General features: G+C 43.5%; 1 pseudogene; it reads right to left on the minus strand.

Moving 5' to 3' along the window:
• Positions 1-24841: 24841 nt before the first annotated feature.
• Positions 24842-27283, minus strand: LOC139916767 (THAP domain-containing protein 6-like; annotated as a pseudogene).
• Positions 27284-27507: the final 224 nt, after the last annotated feature.

Below are 27507 nucleotides of genomic sequence, written 5' to 3' on the forward strand. Positions count from 1 at the left end.
ACTGGAATGAGGGGCGGCCAAAGGAGGTGCAGACTTTGGGGATGATCATAGTTATGAGTTTGCCGGAGCATAGAGCGTTGCGGTTGCTGGTGGAGATGTTGAGTAATGTGAGGTATGTGGGATTTTTACCAATGATGGATTTCTAAATGAACCGATACCATCGACATCTTAGCTATAAGTTGATAAGCATCTTTTTTCATATTGCCTGTTGCACATACAGTAGAATTCTGTAAAATGCATTCAAAAGAAAGAGAAGCTATTGAGAGAGGCAACCAGAAAGAATAGAGTACCTCTATTTACTGTCAGTGTGTGATTAGTCTATTCTGGCTCCCCATAGATGTCATTCTCCACTGTCAAAATATGAAACTATATTTCCTCACATACCAAATGGTGGTATGTTATTCAGTGTTTTAATAAAATCAAGCTATTGGAGAGCTCCTGAAATTTCAACATGTGGATTGAGGAAGTAAGACTGCGCTGGAATAAAGTCATAATAAATGGACAAAGGAATGCACTGTTAGTACTGTTCCCTTAATAGAACTAAGTGTGTTATGTGGCCAACAGAATGGAACAAGCTGGTATGATTGGAAAACACATATGTGATATTGAACATCTCATGTGTGATGAATTTCAAAAATATGGCAAAGGGTTAATATAATGCAACAGAGAAATCTCAATACCAAAGTGACTTTAATCTGCAAGTATTAAATCAATACTAAACTGAGATATATGTGGCATATAATATTGCTGAAAAGAACAATAATGGTTCAAGAATAAAGGTATAGACACACACCATTAAACACAGGCCCATTTAAGTCTACTACATTGTACATTAATGTCTGTCCCTGTTAAAAGCCTCACAATGCAAGCATGCTTGGGGTGAAGGAAGTGTAACAGTGCCGGTCAGTATCTGCCCAGCTTGTTATCCCGCTTAGCATGGCTGCTTGGAGGCTGAGCATAGCTAAGCTGTTGAGTCCTTTGATTAAAAAGAATCTGAGGAATTTTTCCACTGGGGTTACCATTGCCAGATGTGAAATAAAAAAAAGTGATTCTGGATGAACTGTGTTTTTTATACAATTTGGAATTCCACTGAGCTGGCCTTAAGGTTAGAGAAGTATATTTAAACTATGCGTTGTCATACATCAATCAATCAATCAATCAATCAATCAATCTTTATATCTTCTAAAACAATCTTTCTAAAACAAGGTTACAAAGTGCTTTACAAGAGATAAGAGTGGTAAAAAACCATACAGTGGTACGCAGGGTTGGGGAGTAACAGAATACATGTAACAGCGTTACGCATTTAAAATACAAAATATGAGTAACTGTATTCCGTTACAGTTACAGTTTAAATTGGTGGTATTCTGAATACAGTTACTGTCTTTAAAAATAGATTACTTGAAGGGATTACTTTATTTGTTTGTTTTATTTGCTCTAAAATTCATATGAGGCACGCATTTCCCATAAACAGATTTAAAAAATGTGCAACAATTTGTGCGTGCGCAGTGCACCTGCCACACACCACAAGACAATGGCAATATCGGAGGAGAGACACAGCCAGGACACTCTCAGGAATGTGTTTTTGACATGGAAATATAAAGAACATTTTACTTACAAACATGGTCAAGGAGGTCGCAACATTACGGTGCAGTGCAAGCTCTGTTTGCCATCAACCAAGCTGCTTTCCGCATCAAAAGACTCCACGTCTAATTTGAAGAAGCACCTTGAGGTAAGTTCTTTTTTTTGTCATGCTAATTTACTCGTTAGTTTGGCTAACTAGCTTAGCCGAATTGCCGATAAGTATCGCTAATTAGCCACCTAGAGATAGTTATCCAGTCTGCTAGCTTGATGGTTAGCTACATCACCCGACCGGCTAGCCAGCTACTCTGCCACTAATGTTAAAGCCTCTGGAAATGTGGCTTGAAATAGTAAAAATGCAGCCAGCCGGCATTCTGCCTGTCAGCCTGGCTGCCGTTAGCTAGTTAAAGCCTCTGGAAACCCAAATCCACAATAACCTTCTAACTATGTAATTTAGGGTCTTATGTACATAATAGTAAGCATCTAAAAAGTATTAGAAATTAGTTTCAATCCAAATTCGAAATATTGTCATTTAAGTTTTTGTAAACTTTCCTGATATTGGGTTTGAATTGGGCGTGGTTATGCTCGGACATTTATTACGCAATTAATTCCGTGAACCAATCATAAAAAAAATCCACGTCAGTTGTCAGTTGTTGTTGAGCGAAAAAGAAACAGAGCAGAAATCCATCTGCTACACTAGCATATAGCTAACTAGAGAAGATGTCCGCTAGCTGTGATGCTAATTTTCGCTATGTTCAACTCCACTGAGTTATGTTAAAAGCCTTATAGTCCGTGAGCCAGTAGGGTTGGTCGGTACCATCTGAGGGGAATAATGCTCATAGTGATTTTTGGCATGGTATACATCTATAAAGTTAGAAAATATGTGATAGCATTGCACCAGTGGTAGCTTTATGTGTGCTGTCATGCATTTTATAACACTACCCTAAAATAAACATTTCTGGAAAGTGGCCAATATAAAGTACAACATATACGTATATTCAACCTAGTGGTATTTTCTCATCAGTGATCCCTCAACATTGAAATTTGTCACCATGATAGCTGAGTTCAAGCGCTTTTCATCAAATGTTGTTATAAAATTCTACATTGAAAACTGTGTCATATTGGTGGCACTCGCAGTACAGTGCCCAATTTCAGTAGAGTGAATCATTTCATTTTTAGAAAAATATTTGTCGTTTATTTTGGAAAAGTCAATAAAAACCCTAGGACACATATAATCACATGGATTTGTAGAGAATTTATTTTACTTTTTGTATAAATTCCATATTAACATCAGTACAGCAGAAAATGTTACCCCCCCCCCCAAAAAGGTAAAAAACCTCATTTGGAGAGATTTCTTGAGTTTTATCAATGTCATGATATTTTCCATATTGTTACTGAAGGATATACTCCTAGAATTACAAGAATAAGTGTATAATGGGTAGATAATTACTTTATCCCTGTAATTTCTCAATTATACAGATTTTTATAAGGGTATCAAACACCAGTAGTCCACAACTTGGGTTACTTAGGCACTGGATGGTTAATTTATCTGTGCTTAGTATCAAATCAAAACAATCTTAAGCTTTTGTCATAGCATATAGAATTACAGTACAATATTTCAAATGTGGGGTTCCCCACGGCCATAACCTAGGCCCCATTTGGTTGTAAAATGAATATATTTAATCAAAGACTGATTTCCACACTTTGTTTTACATACTTTCATAACCTAATAATCATAATAATTTTTCAAGTCTTCCACGTCTTCCACATCTTCATCTGAACTTTCCACACTCTCTGAGGTGGATGCCTGGTTCTCACAGTCTGCCAGTCTACACATGTCACTACACCTGAGGCCATTTGCAACACACATACATCTTGGGAGTGAACATTTTTTTGGACAGTTACAGGCCAGTAGATCCAGGACAGCATCGGGTGCTGGCTGGTCTTCCATCCAGTGCACCACCAACTATTCAGCTTCCTCTTCTCTCTCCATCTTCCATCCTCTGCCAACAGGGCTTGGCACTTGTGGGTCCTTCTCCAAACATCTTCTCCATATACCAGTCTGGTAGTTGGCTCGCTGTGCACGTTTTGTTAAGCAGTCCTTGCATGGTGGGAGTTGATGACTTTCAATTTCACCTTTTTTGGCACAGAAAAGGTGATTCCTGAGCTCATTGACCTTGGTGGTTGATGCTTTTGGGGCATACAGGAGACATGTAAATGCCTCTAGTTTGTCCATCAGTTCTGGGGAGAGGTCCCATTCCTGACCCAACTCTAAGAATGTGTCCTGAGTTTCCCTGTTGCTGGTCAGAAGTTTTAGGGCACTTGTCTTCCCTTTGCCTGCAAAAGCGCTTAGTGTCACATCCTGTATGCATGCAACCCGATGAGAGCCCTACAAACCTCTATGCCAACAGTGGCAGCAACCTTCCTGATGTCTACAAGCCTTGTACGGGTTCTAGTGCCACACTTCTGGAACAATGGGGCCTCAATCTTGTCACAGAATGCTAAAGACATGATAAAGACATCTGTGTCTTCTGAGCAGATAACTACAGATCGGTATCCCTCTCTTGTGGCATGGGCAGCATGGAGAAGTAGGCGGCCATCTGCTTCTTCTTGTTGACATTGAAGAGCTGACACCTCCTCACTGTCTTGAGATGTGATTCTGTAACATTTGTCATTCACAGTTGCATACAGAATCTTCTCCTCTAGCTTTGCTCTGTACTCCGCCTTCCTCCATTCATGGATTATGAAGCTAATGAGACTAGTTTTGTTACCGACTTTGGTCAGGAAGCTCCTCTACTGCCTCACCATCTGTGTGCCTGTGATACCTTGCAACTCATGACCAGTCTCTTCACCCCGTAGAGATCTTTCACTATTCTTGATAGAGTTCTCCTTGTATGTGTCAAACACAACATCTATTCTGCTACTCTAACTGCCTTCCCTCAGAGCCATACCCAGAATTGTTGTGGCAACATCTCTAAAAGTAACTTGATCACCTTTCACTCTTTGGACCAAGTTCATTCCATCAACCTGGGAGTTGCTCTTCTACTGCTACATTTTTCTGCAAGGTTGTGGCCAAAGTAGCTTTATTTGTCTTTCTCAGCAATCCGTCTGGTGTGGACAGGGCCCAGGGCAATGGTCCAAGGGGATGAGAAAGGATATCCTCCATACATAGACTGTGCCCTTGTGCCATCACTATGATGCGTCCAAACAAAGACCTGTCTGCTTTCAAGATGATCGCCCTCCCACTTGATTTCACTTCTCTCTTCTTACACATATGACAGAAGGTTTTCAGCTTGTTGGTTTTCATTGGGTCATGGAATTTCTTTGCTGGTGGGTTATGTACAGAGGAAACTTTGTGTTACATCTTTCATGAAAACAGAAGTACATCTCATGTAATGTATAGTCACTGTGTTGTCACTGCCAGTAATAGATAACATTTGTAGAGATGCTAATTTTAACAACTTTTCTGAAAAACATATAGTCTGAGCTATATTCCCACCAATTTTCAAAGAGAAAGGGTCAATAATAAGAGAGAACCATCAGTTTGAAGTAGAATGCTTTATTCTGTTCTATGTATAGTTTTGAAAAGTGTGTTTTGGCATGGGGTTATAAATCGAGTGATAACACCCAGAAAGCTACCACCGCTGCAATGCTATCACATATTTTCTAGCACTAGGGGTGTATACCTTGCCAAAAATCTCTATGAGAATTATTCCCCCCAGATGGTACTGGTGGCCCAAATTTGGGGTCCTGGCTCATGGACTATTAGCGATCTAAAAGTCCGCTAGCTGTGATGCTAATTTTCGCTATGTTTAACTCCATTGAGTTATGCTAAAAGCGTTAGCGATCTAAAAGTCCGCTAGCTGTGATGCTAATTTTCGCTATGTTCAACTCCATTGAGTTATGCTAAAAGCGTTAGCGATCTAAAAGTCCGCTAGCTGCAATCGAGTTTTTACTAAAAGTATTAGCTCTCTGAACTAATTATTTTGGTTGGTTATGAATGAAATTGTGATTGTGAAACTGAAGTGAACTGCCTATGTTGTACAACAGAAGTTTGTGAATTGGAGCATTAAGTTGATTTCATAGTCTTCTTAAGTAGAAGCCAGGGAGATGTCAATCAAAACGTGACCTGCCACGCCCACACAGTCTTGAGAAATGGTCTAAACCATAGATATATAAACGTAGATACCGCATTGGCCGCTGCTGTATGTTGCAGCTATGCGTCTGCGCGTCCGCCATATTGGAGCGGTCAAGATCCGCTAGTAAACAAATGCAATGTGTATGGAGAGATGCAGACTTCTCTATTAAATCGACTGCAACTCGCTTAATTCTGAACCGATTTTCACGAAATTTAGTTTGTTATAAACGTGAGAAATGTACATAATGCCGGTTACTTATTGAAATTAAAACTCATTAACTGGGGACGGGTCTAGTCATCTCTATGCCAAAACATTCAACTTCTGAATAGCCACAACTTCCTCTGGGACATGCAGTCTCCGGTCTATGAATAGGCAACATCAAGCGTAATTATTTCGAATTTCAGCTTTTGTGAGTTTCTCCAAAATTTTGATTTCTATGTCTATTATATTGTTATAAAGCCGCTTGGTTGCTTGTTGTCATTGTATTAATAATTTAATTAATTCATTAATAAAATAAACAAGACTACACCCCTAGACACATAAGATAACTCCACTTCTGCAGACTGGACAGTTGCCATTACACAAATAATGTCACAAATATTGTAAATCTCAAATAATATTTTATTTTCATTTTCATTCATCTTCATTAATTCAATGAAGGTTACAATCCGTTTAAAAATTCTGAATTAAGTCTTAATGTATGCTACTCTGTAACATCTAATCCCAACATTTGAAAGACATGAAAATAGTCTTACCATAGTCCTAATGTAACTCCAAATGGAGTCCTGACCCAAAGTTTTGGAGGGCCTTAGTTATGTAGACATCATATTGGTGGGATTAGTGACATTAGACACTGATATGTACAATGTAGTGCTTCAACAAATGTTTGAGACCAATGTTCCAATATAGAGTGCATAGTCATATGTAAACATAAAATAATTGGGCTCTAGAGCTACGAGGTAACAGAGTCAAAGTAGTTCCATGTCTTGGACAAACTCTATTCCTCTCCATCTCACACTTTGCCACAACATATGAACATCTTCTGTTCTAAGGATTAATATCCTTGAAACAATATGGTTTTACAGAGCTTCTGTCTCAAGCTACCACTTTGCAATTGCAGAGTGTGAAGTTTGGCAATATGGTACTGCCTCAACTTGTGGAAGTTGCTGACAACTAATGAGATAATGCAAAAGTGATGAATGTCAATGCCGTCCTGAGTTTCAATAATATGGTCACCAAGACTGAACACATCCTCTGAGCCTATGTCGGACCGGACCATGTGGTTGACAAGGGAAACGCTGCATTGACGAGCTGCTGATGAAATGTTTGTGGTTTGTCGAATGCAGCGCTCTGCTGAGCGGATCACCTTGACAGTACCTATGGATGGAATCATCAGGCCTCCATTGTTCTTCAAGGTCAACAGGTGGTAACTGTCAGAAAATGATGCTGGTGTAACGGTATGAATAAGTAGTTTATGTATATATTTCAATTCCTGTTTAATTTGGGACCACCAACCATAATTTCTCTCTTCATTTTTATTTTCTAATGAAAGTGCATAGCGGAAATCCAAGGTTTGTGTTTTGTATTATATGCAGGGCATTGTGGGTGACCCAAAGCAGAGTAGGCTTTTCATGCTGTGGGTAAGTTGGTCTCCCGCCCGCTCAGATCTAAATTGATCTATAAAAGTGATTTGCATTGTCATACGAAGCTGTCAGCATTTACTGTTTGTGTTCTTTTTTTTATACAATGCAAGTCGTTTCGCAGTTCTGTCGCTACGTGCACATTTGCTGATTGAAAGTATGCTAACATGTCGCATTTTGGCTAGCCGCTAACTAGCTCTGAAGCACACATGTGATAGTCTATTAATGTGCAACCTTGTCTTTTAGCTCAAGCTGGAGCGAATAGCAGACCAACTTTCCATTAATACCAACCGATTGTGGTTGTGTGTGTGTCCCACTATTACAGGTATGTTTATGTTAAAATGTGAAGTGCTGTAATATATGTTATGTAGATCGCCAGTTAATTGGGTGAAAATCCTTTTGTGAAGACTGCCAAGACTTGCACGTATTACGTGCCTGTTATTTTTGGTAACCACCAGAAGGTGGCAGCGAAGCAAACGTATTGTTTCCTTGTAAAACGGAGCATTTAGAGTCAGGGATATGTATGCTTTTGTTTTAATGCAATAATTGTATGTTTATGTTATAAGAATGTAGTACTGGATATTGTTATAGTAGTTGTATGTAATAGTATTAATAGTATTGCACTATTATATTGACACTATTACGTAGATAGATAATATAAAATATCTGTACAGTTAAAATATGTTTATTTTTCTTAAGTTCTTTTTTTTTATATATAATCAATGTACCACTATACGGTCACAATGTAAAAGTAAAAGACAGCAGAGTAGGATTTTCATGCTGTGGCTCAAGCTGGAGCGAATAGCAGACCAACTTTCCATTAATACCAACCGATTGTGGTTGTGTGTGTGTCCCACTATTACAGAATAAACCACTGTAAATGCTCCATCCATCCCGACTCCTGTGCAGTACTTGGGCTAGTAAGCAGAACCGGAGGCCATTGGTCACATTGGTGCCGTGACCCGTCGATTCTTCTGTTGGATTGCAGTCTCATCGGTGCGACCCGGGGACCATTCTTCTGCTGCTGCTGCTGCTGCTCTCTTGTGTGGAGTCAGGTGGATGTGATTTTTGGACTGGTATATGTTTGGCCTAGTTTATGGTCTGCTCAATCTCTGCTACTCAGCTGTATGTACCTTTTTGCCATTTGAGTGTTTTCACTTCCCTCTTAGTTTTGTGTGTTTTCTGATTGACTAATTAGAATGAGTTACACTCAAAGAGATTTCAGTACTCCGCTTGGTGTTGGTAGGGGTAGAGGTGTCTTGAGGTCACCTACTGTTTTGCAGTTTGACAGTCCTGTGTTGGGGGGTGATGTTGTGATGGGGGATAGTCGGGGTGCCACAGAAACCCCTTTAGTCAGTGGGAGTGGGGTCGCTTCCCAGAGCCATCTCATAGGTGTCACGAATGAGTCTCAAGGCATCGGTTCTTCCACTCCCAGCTCCAGTGTCTATTCTGCTGATATAGTGAGTCAACTAGGAGACGTTATTCAGCAGGTCAGTCAGCGAGTAACACATGACATAATTGCTCACCTCAGTCCATCTGTTAGTACCCCTCCTCCCAATACAGCTGCTGCATTCACCAATTCTACTATGTCTGCCCCAAAAGCACTTGACATCTCCCAGGTCCAATTGTTGCCCCACAGAGAATTAAAGGATCCTCCCAGCTTCAGAGGGGATGGTTTGGATTCTGTTTCAGTGCGAGAGTGGGAAGACCTCATGAGAAATTACATTAAGAGAGGGAATTTGATGCCTGAGGAACAGGCAGAGGAGATCCTCGTTCATCTCCGTGGCAAAGCCAGGGATGTGGTTAGGTTTGGGACCAGGAATAGTGACATTGATATTACCCGCAACCCTGAAGCAATTTATGGTCTTCTACGGAAACACTTCGATACTGTCCCAAGCTCACCCCTCCCTCTAGCAGATTTTTACACCACATTGCCTGAAAAAGACGAGGATGCATTCGACTACTGGCTCAGGCTGAACCGTGCTGTCGACCTCGCCGTTGAACGTCTGAAAGAGCAAGGTAAGACGTTGGATTGCCCTAGTACTGAAGTAGCACGCATGTTCATACGGAACTGTCCCTCCAAAGAGCTTGCTTTGACTTTTCGGTCAAAGACGGTGGACAAGTGGTCTGCACATGAGGTTCAGGATATACTAAATGAATATCATTCAGAGTTGAATCTCAAATCGGCAGCGAGCGCAACACCTAAGGCAAAAGTGACGGTGAATACACTTGAAGCCTCTCATACCTTTGTGTCGCCTTCTGAGGGACATGCCACGCTGCAGGCGAAGCCTACAGACTCCCCTGCCCTAGACCGCCTCATTAGTGTGCTGGAGAAAGTGCTATTACAGAGGCCTACTGTATCAGGTTCGAACAGGCAGCCTAGACCGCATCTCCCCAGGATTGGAGGTTTGCATGACCTGCCTTGCTCTGTCTGTCATGATGCTGCTCATTCTGCCTTCACTCACTGTCGTGACCATAGGCTCTGCTTCCAGTGCCACTCACCAGGCCACTCCAGACGTGCTTGTCCTGATCGGATGCCGCCAGCCTCTCGTCAGCAGTCGGGAAACTAATGGATCTGCATGTGGGGGAGGATAGTGCAGATCATGATAGTGACCCTCCCAGCTGTGATGATAATGATCTGGAGTCATTGTACGACTCACTATGTTCTCTCGCACCCTCTGGGAAAACAGTTGTGTTCCAATTGACACACAGACTTCAGAGAGCTGATAGTTTGTTTTATACTGATGTTTCTATAGATGGAGTTGAGCTGAAAGCCATGGTCGACAGTGGCTCCATGTCATGCTCCCTGAGTGAGGCTGCCGAGGCACGTCTCTTGCAGCACAACCCTGAAATGAAGAAATCTCTTGCTGATGACATCGTTGTGATTGGTGTTGGAGGGCACCATGTCACACCGACAGCGGTGTATGATTTGGAGGTGACCGTCTATGGTTTCAAGTTGCTCATCCCGACGTTGGTCATTCCCGGACAAACTGACGACATGATTCTGGGCAGCAATGCAATCAAGACGCTTATACGGCTGATGAAGAGCTCAGACAACTACTGGAGGCTCATGGCTGCACCAGTTGGTGTCGCTGATGATGACTGCTACCAATTCCTGTCCCTCATCTCCAACTCTGTGAAATGGAGGGGAGGACCCATGCCAAGCAAAATCGGCACGGTAAAGTTGAGGCAGTGTGTCACGCTACAGCCATTGTCTGAGCACCTTGTATGGGGCAAGTTGCCGGCATCTGCGACCATATCAGTGGGCAGCACAGTGATTGTAGAAGCAACCCAGTCGAGATCCGGACCCAAAAATGTCTTGGTCGGGCGTGTCATCACACCATTGTGGGGTGACAGGTGGGTGCCCCTGAAACTGATCAACCCTAGCAACAAGACATTAGTTCTGAAGAGAAACTCCAAAATTGCAGATGTTTCACCTTGCATTGCAGTCGAGGAGTTTTCACCACCTGATGGAATATGTGTCAATATGCAAAATGTCTCACAGGATCCCACAGTGACACAGTCTTGTGAAAAGATGGAAGAAAAGCTGAACAAGCTGGGACTGCAGGACTTGAACCTGGATGCCTGTGAAGTGTCAGACCACTGGAGAGACAAACTTCTGCATCTCATTGAAAAGTATGAGTCGATCTTTTCAAGGCACAGGATGGACTGTGGAGAAGCCACAGACTTTGTCCATAAAATACACCTTGTGGACGAGAAGCCGTTTCGCCTTCCCTATCGTCGGATACCGCCCAGCCAATACGAGAAGCTGAGAGTTGCTCTCAACGAGATGGAAGAGAAGGGCATCATCCAGAAGTCACACAGTGAGTATGCGTCGCCACTGGTCTTGGTGTGGAAGAAGGATGGTAGTCTGCGTATTTGCACTGACTTCCGATGGCTCAATGCAAAGACGGTGAAGGATGCGCACCCACTGCCCCACCAGGCAGATGCTCTTGCTGCGCTCGGAGGGAATGTTCTTTTCCACAATAGATTTGACGTCTGGTTTCTATAATGTGCCACTCTATGAGGAACACAGGAAGTACACAGCCTTCTCGTCACCTTTTGGTTTACACGAATACAACAGGATGCCGCAAGGATTGTCGAACAGCCCTGCAACATTTATGCGCATGATGATGTCGATCTTTGGGGATGAGAACTTCACCAGCCTGCTTTGCTATCTCGACGACCTGATGGTCTTTGCCCCCAGTGAACAGCTGGCCCTTGATCGCCTGGAGATGGTGTTCTTGCGTCTGAGAAACCATAAGCTCAAACTGGCTCCCAAGAAATGCCACTTCCTGAAGCGAACAGTTAAGTTCCTTGGACACATCATTTGTGGGGACGGGGTGAGGACAGACCCTGGCAAGGTCGGGGCCATCGTGGACGTCAAAGAGGCTGACTTGATGGAGGATGACACTGTCACACCTTCCTGGAGGAAGATCAAGTCCTTCTTGGGCATGATCTTCTATTATCAGCATTTCATTGAAGATTGTTCTGCTAAAGCCAAGCCTTTGTTCGGGCTTCTTTCTCAGCGGCAAACACAGAGTAATGTCAAGAAGGGCAGGAAACCAAAGAAAAAGTCTTCTTCCCCCCCAGTTCTCGTACCAAGTGACTGGACTTCTGCATGTCGAGAATCGTTCGAGAGCCTGAAACACGAACTAGCGCATAGTGTCACCTTGGCTCACCCCAACTTCGACGTGCCATTCATCCTTGCTGTTGATGCCTCATTCGATGGGATAGGAGCTGTCCTGTCACAAGTACCACCTGGAGAGACGATTGCAAGGCCTGTCGCATTCGCTAGTAAGACGCTGTCACAATCCCAAATGAATTACCCTGCACACAGGTTGGAATTCTTAGCGTTAAAGTGGGCCATTTGTGAGAAATTTGGCCATTGGCTAAAAGGGAGACATTTCACCGCATGGACTGATAACAATCCTCTGTCCTACATCCTGACAAAGCCACGTTTGGATGCTTGCGAACAAAGATGGGTGGCCAAGCTCGCTGCATACGACTTTGATTTGAAGTATGTTCCAGGAGCAAAGAACACCGTTGCCGATGCTTTGAGTCGTGAGCCATTCGTCCAGTCGTGTGTTAGTCATTGTCTGATGAAAGAGCCTTACATCGCGCTGCTGGATGAGGTCAATGGCGTTGTCAGGGGAACTGTGCAGGATGCCTTCCGGCTTTCCAACAACTGCCAAGCTGTCGAGGAGGTGAGTGCGGGCACGCCTGACCTAGGTGCCGAAGTTGTCTCGCAGCTTGAGGGAGGTTCCGTCAGTCCTGAAGAGGTTTCTGCAGTGTTGGAGGCCCATAGTAGCGGTGGACTGTCCAGATTGTCTGGTGCTAGTCCGTCATCGCTACAGCTGCCTGGGGAAGATCCTTCTATTGTTATCCCACAGAGCCAGCTCTTGAGTCTGCAGGAACAGGATGCAACAGTGAGTAGAGCTCTGTACTATGTGCGACGACACAGGAAGCCTACCAGACAGGAGAGGGCATCCGAGCCAAGCTGTGTCACTAAGCTCCTCAGACACTGGAAAAAGTTAAAAATACGTGATGGGATCCTGTACAGAGTGAAAAAGGACCATCGGCTTAATAAGAAGCTCTTTCAATTCATCATACCAGACAGTATCAGGCATCAGGTTCTTCTTGGTGTCCATGATACAGCTGGTCACCAAGGTCGTGCAAGGACACTCTCCCTCGCCAGGGAAAGGTTCTTCTGGACTGGAATGGAGAAGGATGTTACGAACTATGTACATCGATGTGAGAGATGTGTCGTTGGAAAAACACCTGAACCAGAAGCTCGTGCACCCCTTGAGAACATTCATACATCCGCTCCGATGGAATTGGTGTGCATCGACTTTTGGTCTGCTGAGTCGGACAACAAGAAAACCGTCGATGTCTTAGTAGTCACGGACCATTTTTCCAAGCTGGCGCATGCCTTCCCCTGTCGGAGCCAGTCTGCAAAACATGTCGCCCGCCGGTTGTGGGATGACTTCTTCTGCCTCTATGGCTTCCCCAAAAGAATCCATTCCGATCAGGGCGCCAATTTTGAGAGCAAGCTTATGAAGGATCTTCTGGAGATGGCAGGGGTGCACAAGTCACATACCACCCCGTACCACCCGATGGGCAACGGTGTTGTGGAACGGTTCAACAGGACTCTTGGGAACATGATAAGGGCTCTTCCCCCGAAAGCGAAAGCCAGGTGGCCACAGATGCTGCAGACGCTGACCTTCAGCTACAATTGTACTGTGCATGAGACTACCGGTTTTGCCCCGTTTTTTCTGATGTTCGGGCGGGTTCCACGTCTTCCAGTGGACATCATGTTCCAACATGTTCTGCTGGATGACAAAGTTGTCAGCTGCCATGAGTTTGTTACTCACCTGAAGCGGGACCTGAGTGAGGCAGCACAGATTGCTCGGAAGCATAGCCTCGAACAACAAGCACGCCATGCCAAACTCTATAACCGCAAAGTCAAGGGTTCTCCATTAGCTATTGGTGACCGCGTTCTGTTGGCTAATCGTGGTGAGAGAGGCAAGAGGAAAATTGCCGACAAATGGGACTCAACTCCATATGACGTTGTTTCAGTGAGATCCAGGATTAATGTCTACAGGATAAGAGATGTCCTAACTGGCAGAGAGAAAGTTGTACACAGGAACCTTCTCCTCCCGGTTGATTTTCTTGCCTTGGATGAAGATGGGATTCAGGGCTCCCCTGTGGGCTCGGATCTCAGTGACATGGCGTGTGGGAGTGTTCAGGACTTAGTGGCAGTGGGCAACAGTGAGGATCGTAATATCCGGACCATGGACTGGCTCATGCACACCCCTGGAGCTGCTGGCTCTGACTGTGCGAGTGTCCCAGATAATGACCCATCAATTGATGCAAGAAGTGATTCTCCATCAGATGACATTTTGGACAGCGCCCCTGACTATTCGGTACACAACCTTGACACTGGGGTGGACGCTGACAAGGTGCCAGACCCAGTCAGTGTAGCTCACCTACCTGAACCAGACCCAGTCAGTGTAGCTCACTTACCCAATCCAGACCCAGTCAGTGTAGCTCACTCACCCAATCCAGACCCAGTCAGTGTGACCCATGTGCCAGTTTCAGACCTACCTGATGCAAGCCGCTTAGCTCTCATTGATTCCGTCCCCTGCAATGATTCCACGTTCACAGGTGCAGTTGGCTCAGATGCGGTAGTTTGCACACAGCCTCGTAGCGTGCACACAGGTCGCACAGGTTCAGTCATTACAAGGGATGGAAGACGGGTCAGACCTCCCACTAGGTTGATTTGTGAGATGTCTGAACAGAGAGTTGAGGATACCTTACCTGTTACAGGTTCTGTTTTGGGTCTTCTTAAGAGTGTATTTGTGATCTGAGTCATTGAGGTATTTTTATTTTTTGTTTTTGTTTTCTTTGAGTATAGGCTGAGTAAGACTTGGTGACATTTTGTTTGATTTGAGGTAGCCTATATGGTAAGAGCTAAGTTATGTAGATGTTTAGGAGGTGTAAATGGCATCTTCTTTTGGTCTGTATTAAGTGTGGGGCCCGGTACCACCCTATTCTTTTGCACTTCTTATGGAAGAATTTCATATTGACTACATTATACATCAGTGCTCAGGTTTCAAGTTTTGGATGGACCCTTTTTACCCTCATTTTCTTTTCTTTTTCTTGTTTTGGTAATGTTCAGGTGTAGCCCCAATTTTAACAGAATTTAAGGGGGGTGTATGTAACGGTATGAATAAGTAGTTTATGTATATATTTCAATTCCTGTTTAATTTGGGACCACCAACTATAATTTCTCTCTTCATTTTTATTTTCTAATGAAAGTGCATAGCGGAAATCCAAGGTTTGTGTTTTGTATTATATGCAGGGCATTGTGGGTGACCCACAGCAGAGTAGGATTTTCATGCTGTGGGTAAGTTGGTCTCCCGCCCGCTCAGATCTAAATTGATCTATAAAAGTGATTTGCATTGTCATACGAAGCTGTCAGCATTTACCGTTTGTGTTCTTTTTTATATACAATGCAAGTCGTTTCGCAGTTCTGTCGCTACGTGCACATTTGCTGATTGAAAGTATGCTAACATGTCGCATTTTGGCTAGCCGCTAACTAGCTCTGAAGCACACATGTGATAGTCTATTAATGTGCAACCTTGTCTTTTAGCTCAAGCTGGAGCGAATAGCAGACCAACTTTCCATTAATACCAACCGATTGTGGTTGTGTGTGTGTCCCACTATTACAGGTATGTTTATGTTAAAATGTGAAGTGCTGTAATATATGTTATGTAGATCGCCAGTTAATTGGGTGAAAATCCTTTTGTGAAGACTGCCAAGACTTGCACGTATTACGTGCCTGTTATTTTTGGTAACCACCAGAAGGTGGCAGCGAAGCAAACGTATTGTTTCCTTGTAAAACGGAGCATTTAGAGTCAGGGATATGTATGCTTTTGTTTTAATGCAATAATTGTATGTTTATGTTATAAGAATGTAGTACTGGATATTGTTATAGTAGTTGTATGTAATAGTATTAATAGTATTGCACTATTATATTGACACTATTACGTAGATAGATAATATAAAATATCTGTACAGTTAAAATATGTTTATTTTTCTTAAGTTCTTTTTTTTTATATATAATCAATGTACCACTATACGGTCACAATGTAAAAGTAAAAGACAGCAGAGTAGGATTTTCATGCTGTGGCTCAAGCTGGAGCGAATAGCAGACCAACTTTCCATTAATACCAACCAATTGTGGTTGTGTGTGTGTCCCACTATTACAGAATAAACCACTGTAAATGCTCCATCCATCCCGACTCCTGTGCAGTACTTGGGCTAGTAAGCAGAACCGGAGGCCATTGGTCACACTGGCACAGCATCAGACACCAAACTGTTTCGGCACACATTGCATGAAAGCTGCTTCATCACCTGCCGAACAACAAATCCTCCAATATACACCAGTGCATTCTCCGTCAGACCCCCGAAGCGAGTTGGCAGGTAACTGTGGTCCAGTATCACACTACAGACGTCCTCAAATGGAGAGGAGGCAGTGTCAGAGTCATCAGCCGGCACTACAGATGACATGTTCACAGCAGACAAGGAGACCGTCTCATCCTGTGCCGTCACATTGCCAGTGTTCCCCGGAGAAACCCCACAGCGGACCATGAGACGGCGGAAAATACTCTGGAACTGAACCGAACTCGGGTTGTTGTTCCACCCACCTGGAATTTGCACATGAAGTGACATTATAGTTCTGTATTTTATCACCTAATAAAAATTTCAGGCCTTATCCCTCTTAATTATAACATGGCATTGTGTATTCAAAATTTAATTCCTACCTGATGCCCTGATGGAATTAAACAGGAGCTCTAAATGGTCCTGGCTGAAGCGGTATGTGCAGACATATCGCTGTGACTGAAGCAGCTCTGGAATCATCATGGTTAAGGTGTCGATGTTGATGATGAAGCCAGTTACAGATAAGTACCTTTAAAAATCAAATTAAAATTGTAAAAATTGGCAATACTGTAAATACTTCTATCACCATTACCTCAGCCTAATTGCCCCATTTCTCTATAAGGGTACCATGTAAACAGAACACATTTTGCTGTCACATGAGAGGGGAGAAATGACATTTGCTCTCATTGAAAACAACTGCAGTGATACCAAATTCAGCTTTAATTGTTACATCCAACAACTAAAAGATGCAGCTTACTGTATATGTAATGTTTATTGATAAATTTAACAAAATTAGACCTGAAACAATGAAACTTTTTGATTCGACAATTCATGAAGGTCATTTGCACATCACTTCACTTGTTTTCAATGAGAGCGAGTGGCGTTTATCCCCTTCCCATCCGATATTCTATTTACCTTATACGAAACAGGGCAATTAGGTAAAAATATTTTAATGTAAAAATGTGATTGTCAATATAACTATATATAGAAAATAAGGATTGAGAAAAAATAACCCTGCTTAAGACATAATTTTTTGGTAATTACCAAAAAATTGTGCTGCTGCAAAGTTTCAACCAGATGTTTTAACATACCGATGATGAGCCCCGTATGTTGCTTGATGAACTTCTTAAACACTTCAACTTCATGATACCCACACATACCTCTGATTTCAAGCACCTCAGATTTTTCTGGGAATAGAAAAGGATAAAAGGCAACAAAAAGAACACCAAACTCAACATCAAACAAACTTAGCAGAACACAGAACTGAACGTTAAACTTCATTGAACATAGAAGTGAACATCAAACAGCAAAAACTTTAAAGAGCAAGTAACACTAAATAAAATAAATGTATAGCTTCAGGCCGATGAGAGACAAGAGTCTTGGATGAGCCTTCAAAATTTCTGTACAATTGTGCATTTTTTTAAAATTAATAAATCTGCTGACATGCAAAGGAAAAATCAGCAGAGCATACCTAAAGCTGGGGTTTCCTTACTCTTTAAATTGTTACTCAAGGTGTAAACACCTCTATTAAGCCCCTGTACCCTAATCCACTTGCATATACAGTGTATTATGCATTTTTCAATGGACTCAGTACATAATCATTTAAATATCATGGGCCAATCAATTAATTTTTGAACAGTTGCTTGATATTTGATATGAAAGATTCATCTTTACTGTCATGAATTTTTAAAAGGACTGTCTTTACCATTTATTTTAGATTCCTGCGGGATTATTAGGGGTGTTTACCTTACTAAGGAAGAATATTAAAAAAAACCTCTTTGAGCGGTAAAGTGGTGTCCCATCCTTCATTGCCAACAGAGTCAAGTACAGCCTTTACACTTCCGGTTCCGCTGCCACGCTGTTCCGCTGTTAGCACGCTGCTAGCATCTTCCCGACGTCGTCCCGGAGTTTTATTTGTTTTTTTCTTATTATTCGTTTTTTCCCTCTAACATCCTAACCTTAATTCCTCCCTTTCAACCTGTGAACTGCATCTCCCCTCTCGATTTCTGTTGGTTTATCTGTAGCAATTTTGTATCATCTGTTAGCCTTGCTTGTTTACCTAGCCGCAGCTAGTTAGCAGTTTTCGCTATTAGCCCTGTCTTGTGGGCTTGTTTCCTGCTAGTTAGTAATTCCTGCTTACTTAGTTACCCGCAGCAAGCTAGCACCCTGTGCTAGATAGCCTTTTGCCTAAAGCTATTCAGTCTAGCCCTATACTATAGTGTCTGGTAGCCGTTAGCACAGCCCAGCACCCTCTAGCCTTTTACATAACGTTACTTAGCCTAGCTTTGTATCCTAGCTTGACTAGTGTAATAGCTTCTGGTAGCCGCTAGCATAGCCTAAGCTCCTAGCCTCAGCTAAGCCTTTATTTAATCTCCTCTGCTACCCTCATCAACGTTGGTAAGTATGACTTCCTGTTCTGTCTGTTCCTTACTTTTAGATAAGCTCACTCTATTAGAGAGTCGTGTCCGTCAGCTTGAGGATGATAGATTAGTCACGTTAGATACGACGGGCACTCCAGATAGTTTACGGTCCGGGCTGGCTAGCAGCCCTGCTAGTGTTAGCGTTAGCCAGGACTCCCCAGATAGCGTAGCCCCTTCGGCAACGGGTGATGAGTTTATCCCGGTCCCGAGGCGTCGGAGCGCCCGCATGAGCCAGCCGTCTGTTGTACGGCCCGATTTTCAACCGCCGCCCCCGGTTGAGAATCGTTTTGCTCCGCTTGGTAGTCCCTGTGGCCGGCCTGCCGCCCCGGCTCCTCGGCCCCGCTCTAAACCACGCATCCTAGTTATAGGTGACTCCATAACCCGTAACATTAGGCTAGAAGCGCCAGCCGAAATAGTCTGTCTACCAGGGGCCAGAGTTCCCGACATAGAGGCTACTCTTAGGGTGCTGACAAACAGGCATAGACATGTGGATAAGGCACACAACAACCAGGCTAACCAGGCTACTCATGATAACATCGTAGTACATGTCGGCACCAACAACACTAGGATGAAGCAGTCGGAGGTCACTAAACACAGCATAATTAGGACATGTGACCTCGCCAGCAAGATGAGTCGGCATCGCTTAATTGTCTCTGGTCCCCTCCCCGTTACGCTTAATGATGATATCTACAGCAGATTAGTCGCCCTTAACCGCTGGCTGGCCAAGTACTGTGAGCAACAGGGTTTTATGTTTTTAGATAACTGGCCCTCCTTCTGGGGTAAACCTGGCATGCTTAAGACTGATGGCATACACCCTACTGGGTTGGGTGCCCACATTTTGTCTAGGAACATGGACAGGTGCTTGAGGCAGGCATGACACACTCCCCTAAAGCATGTTGGGTCTCAGGTTGTTTAGACAGCCTGCTAGGATTTCACCTAGTGCGGGTTTGGAGTCTGATAGCTCAGGTAGCTTAGTGTATCCAATCTTGACTGTGTCCCGCCCTCGCCATGCCACCTTTTGCCATCGCCGAGCCAAACGTTCTCAGCATAACTTTATTCATATCAATCCTTCTGGCTGCAGCATTGACGCTACAACGAACTCTATTGCGTACTCGCAAATCAGCACTGTATCCCTTCCTCGTCTCTCCTACCGTCGTCCTCGGCCGCCGCATGGAACAAAAAATAGTAACGTAATTGAGATTAAACCTATTCGCATTGCTGAGCGTCCCGAACCTACTAGCAACACAAAGCGCATATGTCTCGGATTCATCAATATCAGATCACTCGCTAACAAAGCCCTGCTGGTCAATGACTTAATTAAAGAACATAGTATTGACATAATGGGATTATGTGAAACCTGGCTAAAGCCAAATGATGCTCTTCCATTAATTGAAGCTTCCCCCTCTAACTTCACCAACTCGCATGTCGCTCGGACATCTAAGAAAGGTGGGGGCGTTGGCCTAATCTTAAATTCGAGTCTGAACCTTTTTCCAGATCTAAGTAACAAACTCTCATCTTGTGAGATGCTCACTATGCGCCCGTCCATTCCAGTTAGCATGGGCCTCAACCACTCTGGTATCCTGCCTTTCTACCTAATCATCCTTTATCGCCCTCCTGGGCCCTATTCATCTTTTTTAGAAGAATTTTCCAATTTCCTCTCTGACCTTGTAATTCGTACGGATAACATCCTAATTATCGGTGATTTCAATATTCATCTAAATTGTAAAACTAATCCACTTAGCAAAGCTTTTTCGTCCCTAATTGACACTTTTGGCTTTACTCAGTTGGTTCACGAACAGACCCACTCTAGCGGCAACACTCTTGATCTGGTCCTCGCTCGTGGTATTAACGTGTCAGACTTAGAAGTTTTGCCGTATCCACCGGCATTATCAGATCATTATCTCATTAAATTTCAAATTGCTCTGCCCTGTCGGCATTCCAATCCAGTTGATACCTACAGCATCCGCCGTATTGATACTTCGACAACTACAAAACTTGCTGATCTCCTACCTAAAACTCTTGCCTCTCTCCCTGAACGAATTGGTTCCCTCGACGAGTTCACGGATAACTTCAACTCTATTCTAACTGACTCGCTTGACTCTGTTGCGCCCCTACTCATAAAAACCCGCCGTCTAAAGAAACCGTCGCCCTGGTTCACTGATGAAACTCGTGCACAAAAACAGGCGTGTAGAAAGCTAGAACGCAAATGGCGGTTATCCAAACTCGAGGTCTTTCGACTAGCTTGGAGCGATAGCCTATTGACTTACAAGCGTACGCTCTCCGCCGCTAGGGCCTCCTACTACTCAGATCTTATTAACACTAATAAAAATAACCCGAAGTTTCTATTTGACACGGTAGCAAAACTTACTCGTAAACCCTCCCCTGTAGCGAGCTCTCAATTTACCGCGAATGACTTTCTTAATTTCTTCAATCACAAAATTGACTCTATTAGAGATGAAATTAGCAATTCTTTACCCACCGAGGGCGTTGATCCCTCTCCTAATCGTGCATTAGCTCCATTAGAGACCACCGCCGTACTCTCGCAATTTGAGACTGTCTCCTTAGACACCTTCTCTAAATTAGTACTTTCCTCTAAATCCACAACCAGCTTATCTGACCCTCTTCCTGCTAAATTGGTTAAGGAACTTCTCCCAATATTAGGCCCCTCCCTACTCAATATCATTAACACCTCTCTCTCCTCTGGCATTGTGCCCTCGTCCTTCAAATCAGCCATAATTAAACCTCTGCTCAAAAAATCTAACCTTGATCCGGATGATCTTAATAACTTTAGACCAATCTCCAATCTCCCCTTCCTCTCTAAAGTCTTGGAAAGAATAGTTTCTACCCAACTAACTGACTACCTCTCGTCTAATAGTCTCTTCGAACCCTTTCAATCTGGTTTTAGGTCTCTACATAGCACTGAGACTGCTCTCACAAAAGTGGTAAACGACCTACTCCTCGCCTCAGATTCCGATTCTTCTTCTGTTCTTATCTTACTTGATTTGAGTGCGGCATTTGATACAGTCGATCATAATATTCTCTTAAACCGCCTAGCGAGCGACGTTGGCATCCGCGACTCTGCGTTTTCCTGGCTAAATTCCTACCTATCTGACAGAACACATTGTGTCTCACATAAAAATACTATATCTGATTACTCTAAAGTTAACTTTGGCGTACCGCAGGGCTCCGTGCTCGGACCTTTGCTTTTCTCCATTTACATGCTACCTCTTGGTGAAATCTTTCGCAGTTATGGTATTAAATTTCACTGTTACGCGGACGATACTCAAATTTACATCCCAATTAGACCTGACGACCGCTTACAACTTTCAAACCTAGAATTATGCCTAATCGCTGTCACCAATTGGATGTCACTAAACTTCTTGCGACTAAACGCCAACAAAACTGAGATGCTAGTTGTTGGCCCAAAAACCCAACTACCTCTTGTTTCAGACCTTAATCTAAATTTTGGGGATTGCTTAATTACCCAGAGTCCCACAGTTAAAAACCTTGGCGCTACGTTCGACTCAGCTCTCTCATTCGATGCTCACATTAAGGAAATCACTAAGATAGCATTTTTCCATCTTCGTAATATCTCGAAAATTCGCTCCCTACTAAACACGGCGGATGCTGAAACCTTAATTCACGCTTTTGTTTCATCAAGACTCGATTATTGTAATGTCTTACTCTCTGGCCTACCTAACTGTAGTATTAAAAAACTACAACTTGTGCAAAATGCTGCTGCCAGAATACTAACCAGAACTAGAAAATTTGACCACATCACTCCTATCCTAACCTCCCTTCACTGGCTCCCAATTCAAGCCAGATCTGACTTTAAGGTGCTTCTGTTAGCTTATAAATCGTTACATGGGCTTGCACCATCATATCTATCCGACCTCATCATCCCTTATATTCCACCTCGTGCCCTCCGTTCGCAGGACGCTGGCTACCTTATTGTCCCTAGAATCAAGAAAAAATCAGCAGGCAGTAGAGCTTTCTCCTACCGAGCTCCCTATCTCTGGAACCAGCTACCTCTTACAGTCAGGGAAGCTAATTCTGTCGAAATCTTCAAATCTAGACTCAAAACCTATCTTTTCTCGCAATCTTACGACCTACCTTAGCACCGCTGGCCTGGGCTCGTCACAGTCTTCTCTCTTACCCTAGCCTAGACAGTATTTATATAGAAATTTGCCGTTGGGAACATAAGCATAGGGATGCCCTCTGGCTACACTGTGTCTAATCACTTCCTATCTGCTGTCTGTATGAGCGTGTCTGTGCCCAAATACGTCCGGGTCTTGTGCTGCTTCTGCACAGCTCTGTGTGTGTGTGTGTGTGTGTGCGCGGCTGGTTTTCTCCTCCCTTTCTCAGATTCCTCTGACCCTGATGGTCTTCGGTGCTGGCCTTAGTCCCATCCCTAACGCTGCTCCCACCTGGATCTCTCTCCGTGTGTTCGTTGTCTTTGTGTGTACCTGTCTCCTCCCCCTTTCTCAGACTCCGGTGCAGTGCAGTGGTCGCCAGTGCATGCCATAGTCCTATCCCTGCTGCCGCTCCCACCCGATGTGTTCTGACTCCGTGTGTTCTGTGTGCAGCTGTCTTCTCTCCCCTTCCTCAGACTCCGGTCCAGTGCTCCACCTGCCAGTGGACAGGTGTTGCTCCCGCCGGTCGTTGGCGCCGGCCTTGGTCCTGCTCCCACCCAACGTGCCTGTCTTGTGTTCTGCTGCTGCTGCTTCTCCCCTTACTCTCTCCCCCCTTCAGACTCCGGTGCAGTCCAGTGGTCGTCAGCGCCGGCCTCGGTCCCTTCCACATCCCTGATGCTGCTGCCCCCCGTGTGTCTCTGACCCTGTGTGTTCTGTTTGCAGCTGTTTCCCCCCTTCTTCTTTACGTGTGTGTGTGTCTGGGTGTGTTGTGTGTGTGTACGCGGCTTCCTCTCTCTCCTCCTCTCTGACTCCAGGTCAGTGTTCTACCTGGCAGTGACGGGTGCTGCCCTGGCTCTTCGTCGTCAGTGCTGCCTTGCTCTTCCTTTCCGCTGCTCCCTCCTGGACGCTGATTTACGACTGCTGCCCTCGCTCCTTTACTGCTGGCCTCAGCCCTCCCCCACCGCCGCATGCTCCTCCCCTTCTTTTGTCTCTCTCTGTTTTCTCTTGTCATCATTGTTGCCCATGACTCTGTCAATGTTTTGCCCGGCACCTATTGCACGCTAAGCCGTCCCGGGGGGGGATCCCTATCTGCCTCAGCCCGCCCAAGGTTTCTTCCAAATTTTTTCCTGGGAGTTTTTCCTTGTGTGCATTTAGGGTCTAAGGCTGGGGTGCCGGGTAGGTTAGGCTGTATAGAATAGGTAGATTGTTTGTCTCGCTAAATCTGCTCCTACCTACCTTGTGTTTTTCATCATGCTGTCCTACAAAATTTTGTTTACCACTGATTGTGTTTAGTTAGACCTAGCTAGACACACTCTCTGTAAAGCCCTCTGAGACATGCTTGTGATAAAGGGCTATATAAATAAATAAACTTGAACTTGAACTTGTACAGCCGGGCCTCTTTCAGGAACTCTATTGTCTCTGCCCAGTTGAGGGAACCCAATGGCGCCTTGAAGCCTTTAGCGTGCGGGTTTCGGCTGTTCATGATGTCGAACAATCTGTCAATCACCTGAAACACAAAAACTCCCTATTGTAGGTTAACAGTCAAATGACTTTCAATTTTTTGGCAAGATATATAGAAACACAGTTCAAAATTGCAGTTGTGGTGTCACAACTGTAATTTTGAACTGTGTTTCTGTACCTGTTACCAGAATGAAATCTTGCCAAAAAATTGAAAGATACTGTTTTCAATGCATCTTACTGATAACACTGAGGTAGGTTAGCCTATGCATTACATTTACCCATCACTGGCAGTAGAAGAAATCACAGCAAAACTAAAACTAGCAAGGATTACCTCAACAAATTCAGCGGTAGCTGAGCAATCCTGGAACTGTGGGTACCCAGTTTCCTTCAGCATGAGCAGCGCTTTTCCAACAGACCGGCTCAGTGTCTGTGCAGCCAAGGACACCTTCATCTTTTGTGTGCTGAAGTTAATGTGCTTGCTTGTGACCCTGTTTGCAGCATGTAGACCCTCTTTTTCTTGTACTTCATTTAGGTGGACTATATAGCTCCAGTTCACTTGTCCAGCAGAGCTCAAAATGGGACTATACGCCTGCAACATGTTCCGGGCCAACTTCAGCATATGACAGGCATCCATCATCACATACACTCGCTCGCCTGTCGAAGGGTGAGCAAAATATGTCGTCAAAAGCTCAGAAGATTTCAGTTTCAGCTGGCACCCGAGCATGGTGCACATGCTGACATTGGTTGCATGCCCATCCATTGTCACACACAGTACTTTGACACCTCGCTCATGCAGTGCCTCTAATGCATGCCCCAGCAAAACCTTCTGAGTGCCTGGTGTCAATGTCTTTGTAATGAAGTAGGCGATGGGGGCTTTCCAGTGGCCTTGCAGTCCAACCACCATGAACACAAGGGCCTCACTAGCCACACTGGTCTCGTCAATGCCGTCCCCAAGATCCACAAAGCCCGACACTGTCTGTGTGTGAGAGTCGTACTGCACTTGCCTCCTGATAGTCATGGCATCCATCATAAGACACACCTGACCATATTTTGCTGGATCTTCCTGATTTTTTCGTTGTAGCATGTCTAAAAGCGAAGTATTTATTCCAGGCTTGCCATCCACAGACTGCAACCACCTGTGTAAAAAAACAAACATTTTTTGTATGCACAACTACAACACATTATTTGTAAAGGTTGGAGATGGGATTAATGCATGCTGATAGTAAAGTACTGTACATTTGCAGTGTGTTTGGGTGTGGAAATAGAACATGCCAACAATAATGCACCTATTACAAACAATACTTATGTAGATTACATTAGTATGTTTACCTTTGAAGTGTGTGAGGATGAGGAAGCAGTATGTGCACTGTATCTCTTAAATAGCTGTAGGCTTTGGGCCCATGCAAGTGCAGTGTTAAAGCAAACTCCCTTTGAGCCGGAGTGTAGGCATGGTGCTGTTTTAGGAGTTCAACTGGAAGATCTGGGATATTAGGAAAAACAGACTCAACAATCTGAAATTTGATTTCAATTAATGCATTACGTAGGGGCGAATGATAGTTTAACATTTTTACAGTGCAATTCAGATCACAAATCAGGTCTATAGGAAAATGTTATTGGTAGTCTGATTTGTTATGTACTGCCTTTGCCAGTATGAAATAAAACCCACTGTATATTACATAAATAAAGAAAACTGACAGTCCAACCTACCAGAATAGTGGTCAAGCTTTAGCTGTAGTTCCTCTGAAATCATATTTTTCTCTTTTAAATCATCTAGCAGTGACTTTACAGTTCGTTTATATCTTCTCCCACGATCCTTGGCATTTCTCAGCTGCCTCTGCAGCTCTGCAACTCTTGCTTGAGCCTCAGTTACTTTATATTTGACTTGATCAGGGTCAAGGGCATAATGATGATCCTATGAAATATAACACTTGTTGGATACGCGCTATACAACACAACTCCATGTATGTTGCAAAAGTGCTGTGGATAAGAACTGCTTTATTTCACTTACCAAGGTTGATGAATTCAGCTGTTCAGGAAATTCAGACACAGGTACAGGATCATCACTTGCTTCACAAGCTTGTGTTGATGTCCTAGTTGACCTGGCTTTATTGGGCACCTTTAAATTAAGTAAAAGACATTTAAAATCAATATTAGTAAAATCTAAAAGGGAAGTTTACTTTTAATATCAGGTTTTGTGGAAATTCCAGTTATGTTAGCAAGAGATAATTTGTATGCTCATCATTCCAGTCAGTTTCCACTATATATTAACACTGTTTACCACAAAGAACACTATAATCGTATAACTTGAAAATACACTAACTTTGTTCAGATGATCTGGAAAGGATGCAAAAACTGAAGGGATCACATATTCCTTCACACGCACAGTTTGCCCAGTTCTGTCAAAATCATCTGCCTTGAAATGACAGCTACAGAGAACTGTAGTGTCATTAGGCTCAAAATCCTTCTGTCTGACAGCTATGGCCCAAGCTTTTCTTATTCCAGGATCCTTTGGGAACCTTTGACAAAAAGAAGGCCATCTCAAAATTACTTCTGGCATGTAGCTGAAAGGTGCAGTCAGTGCATTAGGCTAGCAGCATAAATATGGCCTTGTAGATCTAATTTAGGCTAGCTAGCGTGTATTTCATGAGCACAAACACATTCCAGCTGATAATTTTCTATAAAGTAAATAACACAAAGAATGAGGCAATTGTTAAGTAAATATCACTTTTACCCCTAGTCACGTAGTGCTTTAACAATTATTTAGTAATGTTATGTTTTCGTTAGTTAGCCATCATCACGACGGTGTCATGTCAGTTTCAGGACCGTCTGAAGCGATATATCACGTTCACTAACTCAGATAATAGTAAAATACAATAAAATTGCCACTTGTGAAAAGTTATCCCACAATCCCTGTTTTGTATGTTTCTTCTGTTTGTACAGCCAAATGCCACACACGCTTGTGGCATTTTTCCAAGCGGTCTACTCTTGACTGTTGACCGCCCCAATATGGCGACCACGCAGACGCACGTCAAATCGCGAACGCGGTATCTACGTTTATATATCTATGGTCTAAACAGCAAAATGAGCTGTTTTTTGAACTAGGTTTTCTAATAGTTATGAACGTTTATTTTCACTCAGATTTTTGTGGATGCTTAATGAGACACTCAACTTTGATATCATATATGCATTT

Source organism: Centroberyx gerrardi, chromosome 8 (assembly GCF_048128805.1).
Source record: "Centroberyx gerrardi isolate f3 chromosome 8, fCenGer3.hap1.cur.20231027, whole genome shotgun sequence".
Taxonomy (NCBI): Eukaryota; Metazoa; Chordata; class Actinopteri; order Beryciformes; family Berycidae; genus Centroberyx; species Centroberyx gerrardi.